The 25,066-nt window shown below is 38.9% G+C and overlaps 1 long non-coding RNA gene across 1 annotated transcript in view; it reads left to right on the top strand.

The window, feature by feature from the left end:
- LOC110352171 (uncharacterized) overlaps positions 1–24,861 on the top strand; it is a 30,578-nt gene extending 5,717 nt beyond the window's left edge. Inside the window, exon 3 of the long non-coding RNA XR_011807161.1 lies at positions 22,957–24,861. This is a non-coding gene — a long non-coding RNA (uncharacterized lncRNA). The remainder of the gene's footprint in view (positions 1–22,956) is intronic.
- The last annotated feature ends 205 nt before the right edge of the window (positions 24,862–25,066 follow it).

The raw sequence follows: 25,066 nt of genomic DNA, 5'->3' as shown, positions 1-25,066 counted from the left end.
TGTGCAAGAGTGGGGCAGACATATTTAATGAGCTCATATTAATAAAAAGAACTTTGTTTTCTGCGAGATTCCATCACATAGCATGTTTCACAAAGTGTTAAATGCTGAAATGTTATTTCAGAAACCATACAAGGTTTGTATTTTCAGTCCCATGTTCTGCTAGTAACAGATGGAGGAGAAATATTTAATGTCATATTTAATATATTAAAAATGTATTTATATATTTAATATAATATATTTATATGTTTAATATAATATTTTATAAACCACAGGATGATTCCAGAGGCCTTAATGATATAAAACAAACCACAAATGTTCAATTGGAGGGCACTAAAAAAGTGAAGCATTGATAGCTAGATAGAAGCAGTACTAGGGTCTATATTAATTTCTACAGAAATGTGCAATAACTGATTGCAAGTGCCCATGATCAACAGCACAGGCAGGCAATCTCAAGATTGCAGATAAGAGTGTAACAACATTAACTTATTGAACAGGCACCTTGCAACAGAATTAGATCTGCAGAGTAGGTCTCTCTGGTATCCTTTATTGCTACAAATGTTAGCAGTGCTTTGCTGTTATGAAATGAAAATACACCTAGAGGGAGCAGTGGATGAACAAGATTAAGTGCCTGTGGAATACAAGTCCAAACTGGGGGCCAGATTTTGGCCAGAGCCATGTCCTTTTGTCCTATGCACACCAGTTTTCTTTAGATGGAAACTAGTAAGTGTATGTGGATGGGAAAACAGAGAATCATGAGCTCCTACAAACCATGAAGAATCCTTGTGTTCAGTTACGCCTCGGGGGCAGTTTTAGCCTGTATCACAGGTTTCTAGAATCTTATCTAGAAAATAAGGTGGAACCTATCACCTGGCTCACAATAGGTCCCACAAATCCTTCTGGCTTAATGTTAGTTCAGAAGGGTCGTACCTGTCCCAAATCCGCTGTCCATTACCTGGAAAACTTCATGAACACTTTGTTCTAACCACGGCTTCAATACAGCTAATAAACATTGGGTATGAGTTGGAAATTTTCTATGGGATTTGGCACCTTCTTTTTCTATCTGAAATCAGTTTCTACTATGGTAAGAGGCAGAAAACACAAGAATGAGGCAAAGGTAAAGAATGATAAGGGGAATTAACAAGGAGCTGATGCATCCAGTTAAAATTTTAACTGTAGACTCTGCACTTTTACAGATAACCACAGTGTGATGATACTTTTAGTTCAATGTGTTGAGCCCATCAAGGAAGGCAGTCTAAGGCATATATTAGTCTGTTTCTTCAGTTGGCATTTCTGTATCCATCAAGCTGTTTTAAGTAGCCTGAGAGTCATTTCACATAATGACCATTTTCCCTTAAGTTAGGCTGAGCCAAGTGTGGAGAATTAAAATTAATTATTCCATGAAAACAAAGGCTGAAATGTGATGAAGTTTGGCTGTTTGTTTGTTTGTTTTTCTCCTCTCTAGGCACTTGAATCTCCAGGCTCTGTCCTCCTTTTTTTCGTATGGCATTTTGAAAGGCAATGACAGATTGTAAATTCAACCCAAGGTTGCTGAACCATTCAGCAGAGTTAAGGGAGGCCTGATGAATTTCTTTTACATGTCCTGCATAAGCCTGTATTATGCAGTCATTAACAACGTGAGCGATAGTCTGAAGTTTGTTGCAATTGCCATATGATCAATCATTGTACCTCTGTTTATATGGAAAATTTCTGCACCTCCTGTGAGTTGCTCAGATGCTGTTGTGGGTAACCCAGTATCCTTGAGGTAAGACACATCCTGGCCCTATGTTTGTGATGCTGACAATAAGCTTCAGCTTCAGCAATTGTGTGTGATTATAGGTGTCCAGGTCTGTTTGAGATGTTGAAGGTACTGTTATGGAGTGACTGATCTTTATCATCCATGGTAGCCTGGCATTTCCTTAAATCAGGTAGTTTAAAGTACCAGAAATTGGAAAAGAAAACTTCAAACAAACTGTACAGGGATGCTTTATTATTATTATTATTATTATTATTATTATTATTATTATTATTATTATTATTATTATTATTATTAAAGAATCTGAATTCTGCAGTTATGGGGCAGAGGGTTGCTCTTCTCACTTCCCAATAGATTGTCCCTCTTCCTAATGGAATCCTAAACTGATTTTGCACAGAAGCCTCTAGGTACAAAATTTAACACTTGCTCCCCTTCAGAAGGCTTGTCGTTGCCACTTTCAGTATGTTTTCCCTGAAAAAGTAACCAAACAAAACAAAAAAAAAGGTAAAAAAGGTAGTTGAATCTGTTCTTTATATCGTTGGTAAAAAGAGTTTTAGGAAGAAAATTGGCTGCTTATTTAGCTCTGATCTTGACCAAAAGTTTTATTTCAGTGCTTCAGTCCCTTTCTCAGAGGACTCAACAGATGAACTGGCAACTCCAGAGTTTGGAATAGTGCATAAACATGTCCCCGAATAGAACACAGTTATGGTGGAGTTGATAACTTGACCACAAAGGGCACCAAAATCAGTCATGAATTCCGCCTGTAAGAGTAAGTTAAACACTACCAGGACTCATTCTTCAGCCCAGAAGACAATTGTCACAATGTGGTTTGCAGTAAAAGGGGAAAATTTGTCTGCTGAAACAGGGTGACCTTATTTACACTTATTCATAGCAATTAGTGCTGCCTTCTGAACCATGCCTGCTGAGGGACTGTGAGTTAGGACAGGGCAAAGCTACACCTGCAACCAAGACTACAGTGAACCAAGCTGGATGATCAGAAGATAGAGCTCCAGTGCTCCTTTCATTTACAGGTGTAGATTAATCCAGTTTAGCCTAATGCTGCCTTTGCCATGTTGCAGGTGGGGGAAATTGAGGCACAAAAACAACAGTCTTCGGCAGATGACAAAATTATCTTTTTTATTTATTTTATTTTATTTTATTTTATTTTGTTTTGTTTTGTTTTATTTTATTTATTTTATTTTATTTTATTTTTATTTTTCTGATTGTATATACAAGGACAGAGAAAGGAGAAGGTTGATTTGATATCCTGCAACGCTCTGCATTTTAAATGCCAGCTAAGGTAGAATGCAATAACACTGTGCAAATATCTGCAAAGTGTAAACAGTTAAGGCAGGGAAGGAAACAAGTCAAAGGACCCTCATGAATAAGCAATTAGGACTAACATAAAGTGATAAAGCAGAGGACAATATCAGCTCCATGTCAGGGGGTTTTCATGAGATAACAGATTCCTTCTAATGGGAAGATTTAATGACTGGATGGATTATAGAATGAAAAACAACTTTAGACCCTGACAGACTGATACATAGATATGTGTGGCTTAAGAGAGCTATTAAGATTTTCTGACCTAATTTCCTTCAGTGTTTGCACAGGGATGGTTAATGTTGAGGTGAGATGAATAGGTATAAAGGCTGTATGAAATCTTTTTCCCTTGCCTAAAAATTTTCCTTATTTATAGTAACCTTTAGTTTTAGAATGGTTATTTTGTCATTGTATTATTCTGGCCATCTCCTGGATGATGCAGAAGGCACTGCTGTTTAATACAAGACTCAGAGATCTGTACAGCTCCTCTCTTTGAAGGCTGGAGGTCTGACAGACTACATCCAAGAGACTGGACATGTAAGAGAGCTGCTACTAAACCTAGAAACATGAAGTGTCAATGAATTTTAACATTTATAAGTGGACCTCATAACAGTTTCTATTTCTCACTTTAACTTGTGCACATCTACAGACCACTCAGATCCCTACAAATAGCTTCAACTGGCTGGGATGTCTCTTTCTGAACAAGCTGCTGTTTTGCTGATTGCCTCAGATGACACAAAAGACTCAGAGAAGTATTAGGAGGCATGTGCCTGGGCCTGATATATTCCTCCTACTGTGGATAGGCTTAAAGAGACCCTGGTGGCAGCAGTGGGCAGCGAGCACATCCAGCTCTGGAGTGCAGAATGTGGGGATGCCACCAGGGATTGAAACAGAAGAGTACTGGAAGAAACATTTCGTTATTAATCAGGCATAATATGCCAGTGGGGGAAATTATTATTCCAGGTAGGTTTTTATGTCTTCTTTTTTACATACTTCTTTTGTATGTTCATTATTTGCTAAAAGGCAGAATGGCTTTCAAATCATTTGGGCTATCTGAAAGCATCCCACAGAGATTAAACATCTCCTGCCTGGAGTTTTCTGTGTTCACACCATCAGAACGTCAATCTTCTTTCACCTGGAACCATAGTGGAGTATTTTAGCTGGATGTCTTTATCAGATCTCAGCTGACAGCCTGTCAAAGCATTCTTGGGGAATGACTCATTTGCAAATGGCTTTCCTACCTTTCTCTTCTCCCTTCATTCTGTTTTGCTGTCTTTCTTTCTCCGTCTTCTTAAATTGCATGCTATAAATAGCTCTTGAAGAAGGGGAGTTTGAAAAGCAGTGCATTTCATATAAATCAGTGGTAGGGCTGGAATTTCCTGGAGATTTGCCTGCAGAAAAAGGTGCATCCAAGCTGCTTTTGCATAGTTCTGAGTATGACTATCACAGTCTATCAAACCAATGACCTATCCTGAATTCTGTCGTGTGTGCGATTGTGATCAGCTATGCTACTAACCATTTTCCATGCTATACCTAAGAGAAAAGTTTCTTTTCAATCCTGAGTATTTCTTGTTAAGCCATTTAGTTGTAGTAGATGGTGACTGATCTTAGAAATTTTTATCTTACATATACATAGCTCAGGGACCAAACAGTTATGATATATCTCCTCCTGATATATCTCCTGAGATGGTGAAAGGTTAAAAATTAAATTCCTATGCCAAACCAAAGTCTCTTAAACTTTCTTTTCATTTCAGTGCTTCTGGATGGAAGTTTCATGCACATGAAGTATTGATGAGTTCTGTTGAAATTTCCCCTTTGTTTGTATTGGAGGCCAAGAGCAAACCAATTTTTATTAAATCCATTTCCAAATTAGGCATGTTCTGTATCCCTGGAGAAGGATTAGTGCCTCTGAAAGGGACATCCCCCATTTCCCTAACTTGCTCTGTGTTCACCTCCCCCCTTATCCTTGCCTCCTGGTACCTCCTTGGAAGAGACCTTGTACATAGTTAGTTCAAAACTAAAACAAATTATCTGCCAACACTCAGCTCTCTCAGATCTTTTCTGCTACTAAGTAGTATAAGATTGGACTAATCTTTTCTCTCTCACACATACACACTCTGTAAATTGAGTTCAAATGATTTGGAGGAGGATAAACCAGGCTGGCACTGCTCTCATGAATATCTAATAATCTAATCAGGCATTTTGAACCCGAGGCCTTCATGGATGTGGTTACTTGATTTCACTGTTTCTGAATTTGTTATACAGAAGTTAATCAGAAAGAACAACACAAGGAATCAAGTAATAACTGGTATCTGTTATCTCCATACAGGGACAAGTGATGCAACCACCAGTGATTTTATGCTTCTTCCTATGCATATAGGCAGTGCTGTGCTATACTTAGAATAATAAATTGAAGTGGTCAGAGATGAATTAATATATATATTAGCTTATCTGCCTGGTGACTTTCTTGCTTTATAACCAGTTTTAATTGACAAAGGTTAGCTTTAGCCTCAGGTTAGTTTTCCTCTTTAACCAGTGGAGGGGGAAAGGGCAATTCAGTACAAAAAGCTGACAGAAGTGTTGATAAGTCAGCCTGAAGCTTTTTAAAAGGAAAAAGAGGATGAAAGCTGATAAGCATGGAACCAATTCATGGTTTGGCTTTGTGAGTTGCCTTATAAACCTGTCTTTGTTCATGCATCCAGTGAGAATTTAAGCCTTTACAGGGCAGGAGGGTTTTGTCTGTTCTGCCAGGATTGTATTCCAGAAAATAATGGGGTAGCAAAAGTGCCAGTAAAGGCTGCAGGACCACAACAAACCCTGCTCCTCCCACTGCCCAAGCCTGTTATGTTGAAGCCATGTCTGGTTGTGTTCTGTGACCAAATCCCTAACCACACCAAGTGGATGTCCTTGTGTGTGTTAGCAGGGATGATTTTATGTCCTTGATTTCTGGTGAGTAATTTTGGACACATCTAAATTTAGATGCCATTGCCTTTGGAGATGCTGTGTAGTAATCCAGCTAGCCACTATCAGCTAATCCATCAAGACATAGGGCTTCCATAGGTCCCATGTTGTATCTTCCTGACCCATCTGAATGCTCTGGGTACCTAAGGTCATCTCAGATGGTACCAGGGGCCAAAGTTCAGGCAATGAATCTGTACCTAAGGCATCTACCACCCTCTGGACTTAGGACTGTTCAGATTCATTTATGGTCAGTGAAGCTCTAGTCCATGCAGTCAAGAGGTTTGCAGAATGACCTGACCAAATGAAGGCATCTAATTCAAGGTAAGGCAAACAGTGAGAAAACTGACTCTAAAGAGAGTCAGCAGCAAGTTTCTGAGATAGAAACCATGCACTATATACTTACACATTTGGCCAGATGAATTTATTCTCCAGTGTTATTGCAAGCATTCCTAAAAAAATCCTTAAAAACAAACAAACAAACAAACAAAAAAAAAAAACACAAAACAAAGCAAAACAAAACAAACAAACAAAAAAACACCTACCAACTACAAAACCCTTGCTTGAAAAAGCATCTTCTGCTTGTGCCTTCTGTCTGGAAATGAGCTAATCAACCAGCCAGCAGCAGCTACTGATGCTTCATTTTTCAGCTTTGCTGGAGCAAGGATGGTCTGCTGGTACTCAGTGCCCGGCAGTCCACCAGCCATGCTCAGTAAGCATGGTCCCTGCAGAGCAGCCACTACTTGGGGGCAAGAGTATTTTCAGATTTATGTATCTCTGGTGGAAATCAACAAGAAAGCAGCCTGGCTATGGACAGGATTTGTCCCTTGCACAGGGGCATTTGGCAGCAGAGACAAAGCTGTTGCTGCTGCCAGTAAATGAAGACCAGCTGCCAGTCAGGGTCTTCACTGGAAGAAATACCATGAATAAAATCTAGAAAGTGGATGTGAGAGCAGTATGTTTTGCGTATTAGGTAGAGAAAGCAGACAGAAAGTAAATGGTTAATTTTAGAAAATCGTGTGGCCAATCTGGAGGCACAAATAGTACTAGAAACTTTGGTGAAAGCTCTTCTCAAGCAAATCTAGTCACAAATGTAAGAGGTGAAGTAGTGTTGAAAGTGTTAAAAAGAGTCTTCGTTACACTGCATGCTCATTCAGCCACAAGTCAAGTTAAATGGGAATGAGATACTGGCAATAGGATCTGCCATTATTTAGCAGGTGGTGTAAGGAAGATTTTTTTGTTATCTGAGTTTTTAAGTGAAACCTCGAGAATTGAACACTTCTGTCTGAAGAGATATGAGAATGCTGTTATCTGCAAGTATTTGTGTTGAAGGCAGAGACTGTAAATGGTCCAATAAATGGCTTAGAGTGTTTAGGGAGAAATACTTGGTTTAATAAGCAGCTAATTTTTAGAGAGAGTTTTGCAGACAGGAGTGCAGCTCATTCATTTCTATGGGATGCCACTTTCTTTTTGCATTACAGGAAAAGGTGTGGATTAAGGACAATTTACCAGGCAAGACAACTGAACTGTTTGTGGTAGGATCCCTCTCACATGACTGTACACATCATGGAGCCTTTTGAGTGTGTTTGACTCAAATTTCACCTGTCACACAGCAGAATAAAGAGGGAGTGGTACTTGCACGTTACGTGGACATCACAGACAGCAGTGCTTGCTTCCTTTGGCTGCAGTCTCCTTTCCCTGCAAAGAATTATCACTATATTCCTCTTAATCCTCTGATGGATATAGAGGTACAAATAACACTTCCTCTAAGGAAATGCTTTTTTATTTTTTATTTTTTCTGCTGACAGCATTGTGACAAGGAAATTTATTTGGAAGCAATCGTTCTTTGAAGCAGGAAAAAAGAACAGGGACTTTAATCAATGTTAAAATCTTCATTTCAGATATATGGATTAAAAAAAGAAGAGTTAGACACTAGATGAAAAACCATTATGTGCGTCATCAAGCAGTACAAGCCTTTGCTTCGCAGTCCTCCTGGGATCTGGGACTGTGAGTTTATTAGCAGATAATAGATTTCTCTGCTGATGAGGATGATTTTGCACTTGTCAGTCTGGATCGGACCCAGGATCTTTCCTAGACCACTATTCTGTCTCCAACTGGTTTAGTGAACCTGACTGCAGAGGAAGTGTACAAAATAATGTTGGAGATGCCTGTGAGATTTCTGTGGCCATCAAAGTTTTTTTCTGAGTAGTTAGAGGCTGATTTAAGACTTGAAGCTGGAGGGTTTTATTCACTAAACTTCCTGTTTAGCTTTTTGCTTTTTGTCTTAAAACTTTGGCTATTTTCCTTACCCATAAAAAGGTCATATTGCTGAGGGTCACATAGGGCAGTCTCTTATTTAGTGGTGCTTTGTGACAGTCTGTTCCACAGTGGCAGACCTCTCCATTCAGACAATGATAAAGACCTCTCCCTTAAAGACAATGATAACATCTCCTCTGAGTCTTCTTTTTTTTCCAGGATGATCAGTCCCAGCTCTCAGCCTCTCCTCCTTTCACTTGATCCCAAACTGGCAGAATCAGTGAGTCCTGGAGTTGTGAGAGCTCCGTATCAAAGCCCACAAAGAAAAGATTTTGTGATATTTTCTCTGTGTAGCTTGAGTAGCTGCTCACCCAGTTAACTTCTGTGTCCATTAGATGCTCTAAGCCACAGCTGGCAGAATGACAGAGGTCTCAAAGATACTCATCTCCTTTAAGTTTTATTAAAGTAGGTGGCAGGATAGAGAGGTTATTAAGTTGTTAAGAGTGAGAAGAGGGATTCAATGACTATCCCTCCCAAAAGAGAGCCTGTAAGGGGAGCCCACATCTCATAGAACATAACAGGACCTGCAGATATGATGCTTTGCTGGTTCCTCTGCACACACAACACACCATGAAATTTCAATTGTACAGATCTGCTCCCAAGTAGCCCAAACCCTAATGATGCAAGTGTTTCAGACATGAGGTGGCAAACAAGAACTGCCACTTATGCCCCCATATGTTTACTGTTCATTTTCAATCTCATTATGTTTATCTGAGCTCACGATCTTGTAGAGTAAAGGGGTAAAACCTATTGCTGGATGTTGAATTCTGTGCATCTGGGATGCTGAACGTGTAAATACAATACTGCATTGCTGCAGTTGATGTCTAAGACAATATAAAGATGCATTAAAGATAATGGATTGAGAACAGCAAGGAATATGAGATACATGGAAGTTATCTCCAGTGTGAGGATGCTTCATTTGATCTCTGAAAGCAGGAAAAAAAGAATATAATACTCCAACAGCTACCGAGAGGCTCTTCAAATTCAACCAACATATAGAACTATGTAAGGAGAAGATGATATTGCTATACCATGAAACATGAAGGCTCTTGCTATGTGCAATTATGTTGTCTTCTCTGGCAACCTGACTGTGAAAAGAAATAAATATCACTGCTTTCTGCCATGCAACAGCTGTAATAGTAATCACACTGTAGCCTCAGACAGGGAATGCAAGCACAAGAGGCTTTCCCTCTTGGGGTCCTCTTAGGAAGAAGAAGGGAGGATGGACACAACTGACTGCTCTGGGGAAAACACAGGAGAAGGAAGGGAAAGTTAATTAGTGATGAATGCATATGGGTATATGCATGACTCCATATGTTTGTATGGACATGGCTTCCCCACTAACACCCTTAGTGTAGTTGAAGTGAATGGGAATAATGAACACATGACTTTCATTTCAAGTAAACCCAATCCACTGACTTAATTCCTGGTCCTAGCAAAGGGTTCGTGTTTTGCTCTTCTACATGCCAGGAAGTCAATGTGCATTCAGCAGTGATTGACATAACAATGTTTACTTTGGATTTTTTGTACGTTTTTTTTTTTTTTTTCTTCCCCAGCAGCAAAATTATAAATTCATTATGTTCTTTTCACTTCTCTAATAAAGCAACCAAACAATTGGCTTGATCTTGTTAGAAAAGGGGAGTCACATAAGTAGCCAAGTTAGACAAATTCCACTTGAGATATTTGCTTGACTTCAGAGCTCTCCCATGAGAAATGTCCATGCCAAGCGTTCATCTCCTGGTATGACAGATGCTACACCATGCTGTCTTTTATATCCCTAGGATCTGGGTCTGTAAACTTGTATTTTCAATAGAAATAAAACATTTGGAGAGAATGTTGCAGGGATTAGTTTTTTGGCTATTCTTCCACATTTGCCCTTTGGAACTGGGGAAATATTTGTGAGGATAACTGCAGTAAAGATTGGGAAACATTCAGATGGTGCAGGGAAGGGGACTACATAAATAAACTGTATAGAGAGATGCACAAATTGCATTTAACAGCTGAGCCAATGAATCACCATTGTTAGAATACATTTGATTTTCTGTGTGCACAGCAATTATAGGAGATAGCTTGCAGGTGAATGTAGAGATGATAGATTCAGGTCTCTGTGCAACAATGACAACTGATATAATGAAGATCTAATGAGAACAAAATTGAGATTTAGAGTTACAGATGGCATTCCTTTCCATCACTATCTGAGAAACATTATTTTCTTCAAGGATCTGTAGTATCGTTTTTCTGTGGTGCTTTAGAACAGAACCAGCCATCAGTAGGACTAGCTATACAAAATGACTGGGGAGTGTGTTAGGGGATTATGTCATCTAATTTTAGCAGCCTAAAAGCTAAGATTCTTGTCCAAATCAGCTGCCTAGTGTCACCGTAGGTTGGATGGAAACAAAGACACCCCAAGAAGACAACAAATTTCAACTACTGTTACCACCCAACTACAAGTATCAGGTCCTGAAACCCCTATAGAATTTCTGCTTAACTTTTGGGACTTGAAATTCTCAATCCCTTGAGGTTTTTGTCAGTAGTGAGTCCTGTCTGTCTCATTTCTAGAGATAAGGTACCTTGTAACTCTGACAAGTAGCAGACTAAGAAAAGTGCAAACTTTCCCTGGCTCCCTGTTCATTCACTACAAAGCTAACATCTTCCCTGAGCGAGCACCTCTTCTTCATTTTTCTTATTTCAGGGAACCTCTCCTGTGGCCCGGTATTGAAAAAGAACCAGTTTTCACATTTATGAGCAGCTGCTGCTGTCTGAAATCCTGTGGAGATGTTGAGCTCGACAGCTGCTTTGTGGTAACTATCTTCACCTTCGTGAGGCTGCTGCTCTCTCTCTGCTTTTCTCTGCAGGTCTGTTGGGCTCCAAGAGGCAAACCATGGAGAGTGGGGTTATGAACTTCCCTGTCTGCCTTGATTATCAGCTGGAGCTTCATTTTGGCTCCTCCTGTCCAGCAGAGGATGTGGGTCTCACCCATGCGTTGTGCTGGTGACCACCACCACCGTAGTGGTGTTTCTCCCTGCACTGGCTCTCAGGTATCTGTGAGCCTGAATGCTGGATCTGGCTTTATGGATCTTTCCTTTCTTTGTTTGCAGACATAAAATTTAGGTGGTTTTTAATTCTTTGCAGCAATGCTGCAGGTGATGCCAACCAGAGTGTTGCCATCTCTGCAGTCTTTCCTGCCTCTCTCCTTGTCTGTTTACCTTCTCAGTGTGGTGGTTTTGGTTCCTACTACAGCTCTGCCTCCCCCTCCATCCCTTTTCAGCTGTGAAATGTTTTTGTAGCTCAAGCCATGGCAGCAGATGGCTCTTTAACTTCATCATCATTGTTGCAATTTATTCCCTCTCCCAAATTCTGGAACAACCAATTTCTGGCTTCTTATCCCTTGCTGTTTGTTAGGATGAAAACCAGTTACAGGTATGGAAACTGCTTATTTCCTACACACACAAAAAAAGTGCAGAGCTCACTGCCAAGCTCACTGCAAATCTGAAAAGAGGGTTTCTGCTGAATTTCCATTATTGCTCCAGTAATAACCCCAAAACAAGTGAGGGTCCAACCTTTTAATCATCACTGGGAAAATCAAATCAATGCAATTTTTTATTTTATTTTTATTTTTTATTATTTTTTTTTTATCATCCCATACTACAGGGATGCTGATTTTTTTTTTTTTTTTTTTAACATATTTTTTTCCTGTCTGTATTTATTTTCTGCTCTGCCTGTTCAGGTTGTGAACTCCTCAAGGTAGAACTATCCTTCCTGACGAGTCGGTCAATGGGCAGGCATGAGGTGATCCCAGCTGCACTCTCTACTTACTGTGGGATGCTTAATGGCCTGAGAATAAGGGTGGTAGAAACATTTAACACCTTGCTGAAGGCTGTATGGCTTGGAGGAATGACCTCAAGGGTCTCAGTGGCTATGACGTCTCTTACCTGGTGTGGTGGTTTTGTGGTGCTCTAAATTTTCAGGAACGCACATGTGCATTTCAAGACAGGCAACACTAAAACTAACCAAACCCATTTCTCCCCAGGTGGAAAGCCACCTGGGGAGGGTATTTCAGTATGGTTCCATTCAGTGGTCTTCTACTTCTGGTTCTGGGCTCCAAACCGTCATTTAGGGTGGAGAGACATCATCCATAGCTTCCCCTCTGGGAAGGTCTTCCCCTCTGCAGTTTCCTAATACCCACATAGCTGTAGCAGGACTGGTTTAGCTTTCTGCCTTGCTGTTCTGCTCCTTGCTGGGGCAATGAGCACTGCAATCTGTGACCAAATAGTTGCTGGATGGAGAAGCATCCTTTATTTATCATAAAGGCCCTTCAGAGAAAGAAGAAGCTTAAAAGCCTTAGTGAAGCAGACTGTGTGCAGAGCCACCTTCACTGGCAGGTTTACCAATTCCCAGTGGTAGGAAAACCACTAGGGGGACAAGGTGTTTCAGTAAGAATCTCCTTTTAGTGTTATCCAGACTGCAATCCTATATCCTGCTTAAAGTGAACATCTTTTACCTGTCCTATACCAACTTGTTTCTCACTGCTCTGTGTGGAGAGAGAAGTCTGTGCTCCTCTGTCTTCTGTTTCCTGCTTTCTGTAGCTGGAGATTGCAGTAATATAGTTATCCTGAAATTAGATTTACTTCTGATTTGCTGATTTTCACCAAGGTAACAGACAAGAATCAAGCTTAAAGTCTCCAGGACAAAAAATAATAATAATAATAATAAAAAAAACTAGAGTGATCTTTGTGGCTACAAATGGGTGCTTAAGAGTTTCACCCAGAGGAAAAAACAGGGTGGGGAAAAGGGATGCTGAGCATGGGGAGTTCCCTGCAGACCTTTTCCAACACTGGGAGACCCTCTGAAGAAGGAACAAGCTGCCATGCCATTATTTACTCTGCTATTTTTAGAACAAACCACACACATTTTCCTGCCATAGCAACTGGTGCGTCACTTGGTATTTGCAATGCAGACACCATTTCTATGAATCATCATTAAAGTAATCATCTTTGTGACCAGCGGACTCTAGCAAGTGACTCATTAAGAGAACCACTGGAAAATAATTAGCACACATACTTGTTTATATGCCTCTGTTTCCACAGAGGTCTTGTTCTTGTTGTGGTTTGGTTTAACTCCAAGGGAATTCTGCTTTCAGTGTAAAACACTTGTTTCAATCAAGGTAATTACCTGAGCAGTACAGTTTTGTGTACAGTGTTTCCATTAAACCATCCTATTTATCACGAGAGTAAATGAAACAGTTGTAGTCAGTTTTAGAGCAGCTCTTGGCAGTGGTCCAGACCAGTGGCTTTTTTTTTTTAGATGTCTGCGTTGATTTCAGCTAGAGCATCTCCTAAAATTGTATTTCTCTAAAAACCTCATTACAAAATGCTTCAGATGCAGAGATCGCTGCCTCAGGTGCTTAGCAAGTTCTCTGAGGTCACAGCTCCACGACTTACTGTGGCTTTCATTTGAAAATGAGCCCCTGCTTTTTTCCTCCCCTACAACCCACAGGTGTTTCTTTGTGGAGTAGCTGAGATACACAGGATTGGAGCAAAGTGTTGTTTGTGTCTACAAATGCCACTTTGGCAGATGTTCTATTTTCAGCTGTGTTTCAAATATATTCTTTATCAAGATCCACTGCTAACTTCTGAGCCTGGTGCTTTTCAGCAGTAGCTAAAGAAATGCTCATTGTGTTTATAGCTGTGATTTACTGTGAAGAATTGAAAAATTGTTTATACTTTCTGTGCAATGAAAAATCGAAGTTAGGTGCAGGATTAAATTGCTTAAGCATGGGCGCTTAGTGCTAGCTGGGCTATTGCAAGATGTTCTCCAGAAAAGTATGACTTTTCTATAGACCAGTGTTATCTCTGCCAGCCAAAATGGATGTCTTGCCCTTTGTGCATGGGCAGCTGGGTCAGCTTCAGATTTCCACTGATGATAGAGTTAAGCTGAGTGTAGGACTCAGTTGCTCATGTGAACATCTAGTGCCATTTGCTATTTCCTTCCAACCTCTGGATGCTCCAGGATGGCTTGGATCTCCACTGAGTCCTGTGAGATGTCTTCCAGTGTGGGATGGATGTTTTGGATACTTCATAGCATCTCAAATGACTCTAGATTTTTGCATTTAGGCAACTAAATCAAAAACGCCCAAGTACCTTCATTTAAATAACTAAAGTTAGGTGTCTCCTTCTCTCCCATGAAGTTTTTCCTGACTCTAATACTCTGTTACTTGACTACGTGTTTGATTTGCCAGTTCATGGAAATGTGTACACTGCATAACTGCTGATTTCTTCAAAGAAAGATATTTTCTGCCCATTGAGGAGAAGATCGTGCTTTGCTGCATATTTTAAACACCCCGACTTTGCAGCATTACCGGAGAGCAAACTGAGATGCTGTGAGCTGAAATAAGTAAATAATAAATAAATAAATCTTTCCATTTAAGATAAAATAACATGCCTGTTTTCTGCAGTGAATTTGAGTGTGCTTGATAACATCTATTTACATTCACTCTGTTTGACATATGTCAAAGAGCTGCTATGAATGCCTGGAAAATACAAAGCCTAATTATATTAACTACACTACCAGAATACTGGTGAGCTGAAGAGCGTCATTTATAAACTGCTAAATATTAGACCAAAAAGCTAGATGTTCACACTCTTTTCAAATAGCGATGACCCACCTGTGTTTGAAGGGACTACCAAGCTGGGAAATATCCACCTGTGCTGTTTAAATTTCTGTCCCATGAATGGACTACATATGTTGTGAATGACTGGAGCCAAGTGTATTGAGGAATAAATTAATCACTTAAGAAGAACTTAATGGAGACATAATGGAAGACAATAACCAAAGGAAGAGCAGATAATGTCCAAAAAATAGGCTTTTCTCATACTCAAGCTGCTGGACATTTAGATCCCAAATTGTGCTGTTTAGGCACCTCTTTACCTCTTTAGGAAAGTATTGCACTTTCCAATGTAACTGCCTTCAAAAAATCTCTGTCTGATAAATGTGGACAAGCCACTTAATTGGGTAAAAGAGCACTTTTTTTTTTTTTTTTTTTTTTTTTTGGTGAAAGAGATGGGCTTATAGAAATACTCCAGGAAAAATAAATAAATAAATAAAAGCCATCAAGAAAAATATGTCCATCCAGGTGTACTGGTAGTGGGTTGAGTCCTAGAAATCCTCCTATTCCTGAGATTTCTTTTAGAGGCCACAGAAACAAAGTGGAAGGCAGAAGGCAGATCAAGTGAAAATTAGCTGGAGAATTATTTCTCCTTCTCTCTTATTTATTTATTTATTTGTTTGTTTGTTTGTTTGTTTGTTTATTATTTAACAACAACGGAAAAATGGGGTTTACTGGAACAGCTGAGTCTATTGGTTTCTTTTTGTCCTTGCCCCTTTTAATGCTGTCTTAAGTTCTGAAAAAGTCCAATAAGTTCTGTTTCCAGACAAAAAACGCTATGTTTTATTTTTTTGTCATTTTCTATTTGTTCCTGCTTTTGTAAATTACCCTCCTGCTAAACTTTTCATATGAATTGAATTTATGATTATTTTTTGGCCACCCTAAAACTTCATTTATTGACAGATAATATTTTCAACCAGAAGCATTCCCTCATTCTGATTACAGCACTAAAACTCAAGGAGAAGAGTCACCTCACGAATGGACAATAAATAGCGGTATCCATCACTCCTGGAAATCAAAGTTTGTGTTCTATGAAATATAGACATATTACAGTGATGCAGGCAGTAACCTGAGATATAATAATGGGTGTGATATAAGGACTGGAATAGAGCAGGCTGGAAGACTATCTAAAAACATAAACTTTCAAGAGCTGATGTCCTTTCCAAATAGCATCCTGAAGGAGAGGCTGGATTTTATGTCTCAGAATATGTCCAAACTGAACAGTTCTGTGCAGCAGAGATAAAAAACACAGTTCCCAATACAGGAAAATTATCCCCCAGGAGCTTACAGTAACATAACTGTTAGGGTCCCAAGGTACCTGGTTGTTTCTAAGATGCACTGTACCAAAGAAGATGCAAACACATTTTTGTACAGGCATTTTTCTTTGGAAAAGGTGACAAAATTTACCACAGCTGCAACCAAGCATGCTGTTAGCCAGCAGCCTGAAATTGAAAAAAAAACATGCTCCAAATGTGAGTTTAGCTTTCACGCAGTCAGCATATAATGTAATGATGCAGAATGAATCCCTGGGACACAAACATGAGCAGTCAGTGGCAAAATAGTATCTGTTTTTTTTGTAGCAGCAGCTAAATCAGACTAGTAAGCTCTGTATGAGAAAATTGAACTTCAGCAGTGGATTACTCTACTCCGGAGTGAAGTAATATGACAACTTTAAAATCAGTCCTCTAATTTGGTTAACCCAACATTAGTTCCAAGACAAGCATAGTTAATCACAAATCTTCTTCCTGCATTTTCATAAATTGACGTAAATGTAATTTATTCTGGGGTCAGGTGGTCTGGTCACTTTACAGGCATCCAGGTTCTGTCCAAGGAAAATTATATTAAAAAAACAAAAGAACAAAAGAAAGTTAGAGTTTGAAATCAGCATTTTTTTTTCTTTTCTCTTCTCTTCTCTTCTCTTCTCTTCTCTTCTCTTCTCTTCTCTTCTCTTCTCTTCTCTTCTCTTCTCTTCTCTTCTCTTCTCTTCTCTTCTCTTCTCTTCTCTTCTCTTCTCTTCTCTTCTCTTCTCTTCTCTTCTCTTCTCTTCTCTTCTCTTCTCTTCTCTTCTCTTCTCTTTCGCTTTGCTTCGCTTCATTTCCTTTTTCTTCTCTTCTTTTCCTTTCTTTTCTCTTCTTTTTCATTCTCTGCATTTGCAGTGCATTTGCTGCACTGTTAAAAGAATAAGCTGAGTGAAAAATACCACTTTATTCAAGCAGGAAAGCAGTTATATTTTGTTTCATAGTGTTTATGCTCTGATGATTTATGCTGGTGCCATAGTATTGAACTTAGTTGTGTATCCAATTCCATTCTTATCTTTGCTTCTACAATTTACAATGGTGGCATCAAGATGTAAGCGTTAGACTCTTTAGATTCTTGCTCATCCATCCTGTGGCAGCTTCTGCCCATGGTGAAGCTTCTGCTTTTTCTTCTTCTTTTTTCTTTTTTATTATTTTTTATTTTTATTCTTATTTATTTTATTTTTATTTTTATTACTGCATACAAAGATTTTAGGAGATTTTCCTTTAAGCCTGTGAATGAAATACTGTGAGATCATGAGGCAAATATTGGAGAATTAATCATCTGCAAGAAAGAAAACATTGTTTTTGGAAAAGCAGAATAATTTATTAGATCACCATTCTCATTGGTATTTTGTTCCATTATTTGAAGAAACCAGTATCCTGAGAGGCTTAGACATTAGCATCGAAAACATGAACTTCTGTACTATAGTTCATATTACTAAAATTTAGCCCTTGAGAAATTAGGAGCTTAGTCTAAGCTCTGTGCCTAGGATCTCATTATGCTCAATGACAAGAGAGATGCAATTCCACAGACTGATCCATCTCACCTGCAACAGGGACAACAGGGGAGGATTCATTCTGTGGATTAAATAGCTGCAATTTAGGTTTCCACATACAGGTGATTACAAGTGGACTGAATGCCTAAATTCTTATATTAAACAATGAGCATCATGGTAATGCAGTTAATGAAATAGAAAAATCTATTCTGCTGACCAGCAAATTTGATTATTTGATTCCCTAAGCATGGACGTGTACTGCCATTTGGGTGCCCTGGGGAGACTCACTGGCTAGCAAAGACAGCACAACCAGCGGATATCTACACCCATGTGAAGACAGTGTAGGATGCCCTATAATGCTTAGAATAACAAGTTCCTGTAATAGGGGAATTAAATGTGCCACAGATCACTCTTGAGTGAATTCAGAGTTTTTTAACCCAATGCACATGGAGACATCTCCACTTGGAAAATTTTCTCTGGAGCCAATTTTCACCCTGGCTTATGATTGTGTGAATTAAACTCTGAAGGTGTTGCATTCCTTGCATTAGCTAAGACATAGATGACTATCTTAGATTAGATGTCTAATTTTCAGATGGTTTAAATTAGGTGACATAAATTTCGCCTTCACTTTATGGCTTAAGGGAAAAACTTTGCTTTCCATGCTGGAAATACTGTAAAGCCATTACAGTTTATGAGCTAGGCACTGACTGAAGAAATGTGATGTACTCTTAACTGCAGTTTACATTTGCATGTTTAAAAGCCTGAACAGCCTGGTTATACTTTCACAACTTTTTGTGTGGATGATGCAAAACCAGGCAGATGAATTGAGTAATAGTATGTAATTTTCAGGGATGGGAAAGAACAAAGGCAGCAGGTGAGTATGTCTTGAAAAAAAGTGCTTTCATGAAACAGTATTTAAGTGGGACTTGGGTAGGTTACTTGTAATACACAAAATACCAGAAAACTTTGGGCTGATCCTCCTGAAATTTCCACACCAACCCCAGTTTATTGCTGAAGACCCTATCTGAATTCACGCTGGAGTCTCAGATCCTTTCTCGATCTGGTGGTTGCCTCCATGCCCTGCAGCAGTTTTACTTTGATTTGTCACTGTATCCCTAATTGAAAATCCACTGAAGTCAATAAGAATTCTTCCATCAAATAAACGTGACGATGGATTAAGTGCAAGCTACTAGTTTCCATTGCACATACTTTTTAGGACATTTTTTTTTTAAAGTTAAAATCTTTCAACTATTGCATAAGTAGAAGATAAGTAGACAAAAAGGATCATGGCAGGGACCCTCAAGGTTCTTCAAGCACTTTCATATTGAGTTGGAATAACCATTTGCTTCTTGTAACAGCATCAGGCTCCATTTGACTTTGAAAGCAGCGAAGTTGTCTGTGATTGGGCCGTAGAGATTTGCATAACATTTCTTATGGTGCCGAGTCTGTCTCACTACCCAACTGCAGACCCCTGTAAATGTGCTTGTTTGTTCATTTTATTGCAGCCATCTCCTGCAGACATGTAAATGGTTGTTATCAAACACCCCATTGTATTCTTCCCGGCCAGATGGCTAAAGGGGCATTACTGTTCTCTAACCATAAACTGTATGCTTTGCTGCAGGCATTAACAAGGCAATATATTTTTCAGGAACCATTAAACACTTGAGATTTAGGTAGTAGCAGGTACTGCAGTTGTGGGCTTAAAGATGCTTTTAAAGTCCTTCGCTTTGTCCTTAAAAACTCTGCTCAAATGAGGTTGCCTCAGGAGACAAATGAAAATAAAAATAACCCTCTAAACCCGAAGTTTGGTGGTTCTCCTGAGATCTGCTTCTGCTAGGAGTGGAATCTTGCAAGTTGTGAAATGCCTTTTAACTTTCCTTGTGAGACATGGATCCAGATTTCCACGGGCACAGTAATGATCTCTTTATTTTTTCATTGTTAGCCTGCTTCCTTTACAGGTGCGTCTGTTCCTGACACCTCAGCAGAACTGAGCACCCTGAGCCCAGAAAAAGCAATTAATAATAATAAAAAAATGAATAAATCAACAACACAACACATCAGCCTGTGACCCCATCACAGCTATATTTCTTACAAGAGGCCAGACTGCCAAATCTTGAGTGAACATTTACTCTATCACATCCTGAATGCTGGGTAGTAACAGAATAGGACTCTGTGCTTGTAAAACTAAACTGCTCTGTAGTTAGAGAGCCCTTTACAGCTGCACTGTAACCTTCCAGCCATCCACACTCCTTCTGTCTACTCCAGTCTTCTCTCCTTTCCTTTTCTCCAGCATTGGCATTTCTGTTTCCAAGTGCAGTTGTGTTTCTCCAGTTCACTGTTGTGGGCTCTAAAGCCACCACTTCTGAAGCGTTCACCCCCACAAGAACCTGACAGATATAATATGCATAGGAGACCAGATCTCCAACTAAAATTCTGCAAAATGTTCTGAAAAATGTAAAGATTTCCTAAGCAGCTCCTGGGAGTGAAAGAATGAGAACTCAACATTGTTTTTCCTGGCCATCCACACTGATCACTCAGTGTCTAGGCTTCCCACTGAGCAAAATATCATTATCTCCATGGGACTAACAAGACACTGACACAATTAAAACATTAGCTCCATGCCTTCTTTGCATGTTTGTAATTGAGCTTTGGCTTTGCATTCAAAGCCTGTGAGGGCTGTTCCTGAACCATCAGGAACTCAGTGCTATTAGGAAGTTTCTGATTTCCTTTCATCCATGAAGTCTCACTGCTTGTTTTTTAGGCTCCTTGAAAACAGCTTTATATCTTTTTCCAACTGTCTTGTAGTTGGAAGGAAATGTCAGTAAAACAGCCATGGGAGTACTTTGCTGTTATTTTCTATTCCTTAGTATTTAATACCTAGATCATGACAATTAGGCTAGTGGTGCATGAATATGTCCGAGTCATAAATACTACTTCATTATCTCCATCCTTCTGCACCCAGCTGCTGTGGTAGTATGTTAAGTTGTTTGGGGAAGACTCTTCTGGTTCTGGACTTATACAGCTCATAACACAGCAGAAACAAGAACTGGAAGGAATGATGGCATTTTGACCCACAATGATAATAATAAAAGTGATAGTTGTCATGAATTTCTAATGCTGTGACCCCATCATTATCCCATCATTAGCTCTGTTTGCATTTTTAGACCATGAGTTCTCTTAGACTTTGAGGCTTGGCTGGAGATGATACCCATATTTTCCAAACAGAGGAGAATAAAAAGATTCTATGGACTCTAGAGATTCTAATCATTGTTTTGTGCCTTGATAGACCTGGACTCAGTTCACTAACACACCTCCTGGGCATGCCTCAGGCTCTCCATACCTCATCTCCCTGCATGCTCTGTTAGGATACCACTGTTGTCTTGTTTTGGGGCAATAAGTGGCAAAATATTAAAGCTTTAGCAATACATTAATTGGACAGCCAAAGAAAAACTTGCTCTTATTTCCAATGCTTATCATGTCTTTTATGTTGCTGAGAAGTCAGGTCCATAACCTGCTATCCTCAGATAACAGCTTTTCCATGCTCAGCTCAATTTTCAACAGTTTTTGTCCTATGTCTTTGCTCATGAAAAAGTGCTAGAAACAAGAAAACAAACAAACAAACAAAAAACCTTCCTTTTTCACCTGGGTCTAGACATGATATCCAGAAGTAAGACATATTATTAAGATAACTTTTCATCATGCTTGTGAATACATTTTCACTCTTTCTGTGCTTGGAGTGGGCACTAAGTTTTTTGTTTGTTTTTCAGCGTCATGTGAAGCATACCAAGCAGAGTGAAGTCTTCATATGCACCTTTTGACATCAATAAATCAATCAAAGCAATTAAGATTACACAGATATTGGTACCTGCAGGTGAATTTCATATTTTAAGAACATCACTTTAGGTAGAAAATATGTGCAAAGCAAACCTGAAAGCTTCACAGTATCATAAGCATTGTCACATAATGTATGCTGACCAAGCATACAATGAAATGAGTAAATTTACAAACTGCAAGGCCATTACTACTTTCTGAAAGGTCTGCCAGAAACTATTAGTCCACATGTTTGCATCAAAAGAAATTCAAATCATGAAGAAATGTGAAAAAATGAAAAGCTGTTAAATGCATAATTTGCAGACATGAACAAGAAGCTAAGTAATGCTAATAAATTGTACTCGAGAAATAGTTTGCCCAGCCTAATACCACAATCATAACATAGGAAACAGGGAAATTTGCAGGCAAATTTAATCATTTTCTCTAAGCTACAGTCATTCTATTTCAAGATTATGCAAATCCAAAATTCTTTTTCTTTTCAAAAGCAAATTACTGCTTGGATTTTGATAGCTTCTATTGTCTTTGCTTTTCACTGTGCCATTGATGTCACCTTATTTCATTTTTATGAATGTTTTCTGTTCATTAGGGCAACTCAATCAAAATTCAGATTTTGGTCCTGTAGTTTCTTTGAGCCTGACAACAGCAAGCAGGTCAAGTCAGGGCATCAGGGCAATAGAGAAGAGTCATAATTGTTGTCTGTAATGATAAGAGTTCATTTGTATCCAGAGCATCTTTTTTTTTCACATCGCCTAATGATTTCTCAGTTCCATTATCTATTTCATCTAGTGTGTGTTGTTACAATGGTGATAGTGCTTTTGGCTGATGATGTTTTAATATCATTTTTCTTTCAAGCTGTCACTAAATTCCACTTTTTTGTCCAAAACTTAATGAGTCAATACATTCATGCTCATATACATTTCTCTTTCTGAACTTGGAAAGGCTTCAGTCTGAAGAGATGGCATTGACTGGAGGTGGGTTTTGAATGTTATGTATAAAAAGTCATCTTTGTAGACTGACCTCATGAGCTTTCACTCCTGATGGGAATACCTAGTTCATGCACAAATCACAGGGTCTTTCTTGGAGTCAGTTACTGTGAATGGTTTCATTGCTCTCCTTGTTGTATGAATGCATGAATGGTCACTTTGAGGCTGTATCTTCACTGCTGATCTAATTTTGGATTTCATCTGATCTGTCCAGTCTATTATCATAGAGAAAAAGCAATTTTAATAGAATCATAGAGTAATATCATAACATGCATTATTTTCATTTTGTTATTCCACTCTAATTGAAGCTTTTTTTTTTTTTTTTTTTTTTTTCTAGGAAATGAAAGAGACAACAAAGAAAAAGAGAGAAGTCCCTCTCAGGAAAAAGAGCTAGCTTGGGCACAGATCTCAACACTTACCACTACCTTATGCTCCTCCTGAGTTAGCAGAGCTGTGCTGTCCTTCATTGCATCAGGTAGATAAGACTCTTTCTCTACCTCTGATCATAGATTTACTCTGGAACTTCAAGAACTCACCATTGAGAATAGCACAACTATATTTCAGCTTCCAGCTTTTACCTGGAGATCCTCTGCTTAACAACAGAGAGGAAGGCTGGAGATGAGTAGACCTCCTTGAGTTATAACAGGTCCACGTAGAGGTCTCCTGCCATTTCTCCACTTTGGATAGTCTAGAGCATGGCATTCCAGGCTAGGTGTGGTCCTAGACACCCTGCTCTAGGTGGCCCTGCTTGAGCAGTGGTTGGACCAGATGGATCCAGAGGTCCCTTCCAACCTTAACCACTCTGTGATTCTGTGATTAGATCCTTATGCTGGTGCAACTGTAGTTAGCCTTGGTGGGGATTTTAGTTTCAAACTGAGACAACCTAATTAAGTGTCTCTATGCACTAAGTGTGTCTGCTCCTATAACAGTGAAGATAAGAACTGATCAAGCTACCTAAACAGAAGCATCTGGCACATGCTAAGATGCTTCAAGGTATTCCTCCTGGGCTCCAGCTGCCGGTCTGGACCAGCACTGGCCTCTTTTAGGCTCTGCATTTTACCTGTCAGATGGGTGCAAATGTCTCAAACTGAGTTCCGAAAAGGAACTATGGAGTGACTCAGTTTGCAGAGAAGTAGACCCCAAGGGGCTGAATATGTCTTCCAGGAGACTCAGTTTTGTATACAGAGAAGTATATTGTGAATTTAGGAGCTATGAGTTGAGCAGTTGAAATATCAGTCATCTGAAAGCCATCTCACTGACTCTGTGGGCTAGATCTCTGCTGACTATACCAGGAGTTCAGACAGCTAAGGGTCAACCCTATTGCACATACATGGGCATCTGGCATCATCTGAATTCTCTTAGGGTATCCAAAGCAACCATATGAGGCTGTTTGACTTGTCAAGAGGACCATGCCCTTCTGGAGCAACATCTGGAAGCTCGAAAGCATACTTCAGAGCATCTCAAATACACCTAGACGCAGGCTGTTAAACTGGTCATCTTGTTTATGTGTAGACACATCTATATGCATGCATAAATTCAGATTTGTCAAGTAAAATGTGTATGTCTATAGCAAATTATTTTATAGTAAAAGGTAAAAGAGAGGAAATTCTTTCATGCCTTATAGTAATCCTGCGATAAATATATTGGACAACACCCAATGCAACACTTTGTGCTGCTCCTCAGCTTGAACCAGCTGAACTAGCTAGTTTAAAATCTGCCTGACTGTAGATGCTGTGAGATCCTCATTAAAAACCCTGCAGTAAAAGAAAAGGGCAATATTTTCTTTCTACTCTCAGAGAAAATTTTAAATGGCTGCTGCTGCAATTGCTGCAGCTTAATATTCCATAAAGATTTTTAGTGTCAGGAATTCATGAGCTACAATTCTATTAGAAGAATGTTAAAACAGATTTAAAACAGATTCAAGACATATCAAAGAGGTGAAAGTATTTACTTTCAGTTAAATTAATAAAAATGTAAGCAAATATTTAACCTGGGAATGGACAATTATTTATTAAAATAAAATAAAATAAAATGAGAAATACTGAATAGGTATTTACAGGATTTTTATTTTTTTTTAATAAAACTTTTGTTCTAAATCTCATGCTGAGGCAGAAAACAAAATCTAAATGTTCAGTGGTATAGAAATCTAATTTCTGATCTCCTCCAGTCATAAATCTTACTATCCACAGATATTTTTGTAATATATATAACACTTTTCTTACTCTTCATTTACATGTCTATGTTCAAGGTATTATTTACCGACAGTCAAATTAAATGACTATCAGTTTGTAAAAACAAATAATAATAACAATAATAATAATAAAAAACAACAACCAAACAAAACTAGAAATATGGGTTAAACCTTCGTTCTTCCTTGTTTTTTTCCATGTGTGGTTGCCAAAAGCTTTGTTAAAAGACAATATTTTTTTTGTTGAGAGGTGCCTAGA

This window comes from Anas platyrhynchos, chromosome 2, assembly GCF_047663525.1.
Source record: "Anas platyrhynchos isolate ZD024472 breed Pekin duck chromosome 2, IASCAAS_PekinDuck_T2T, whole genome shotgun sequence".
Classification (NCBI taxonomy): domain Eukaryota; kingdom Metazoa; phylum Chordata; class Aves; order Anseriformes; family Anatidae; genus Anas; species Anas platyrhynchos.
Note: the sequence above shows the minus strand (reverse complement) of the source record. Positions and strands in the feature narration are given on the sequence as shown.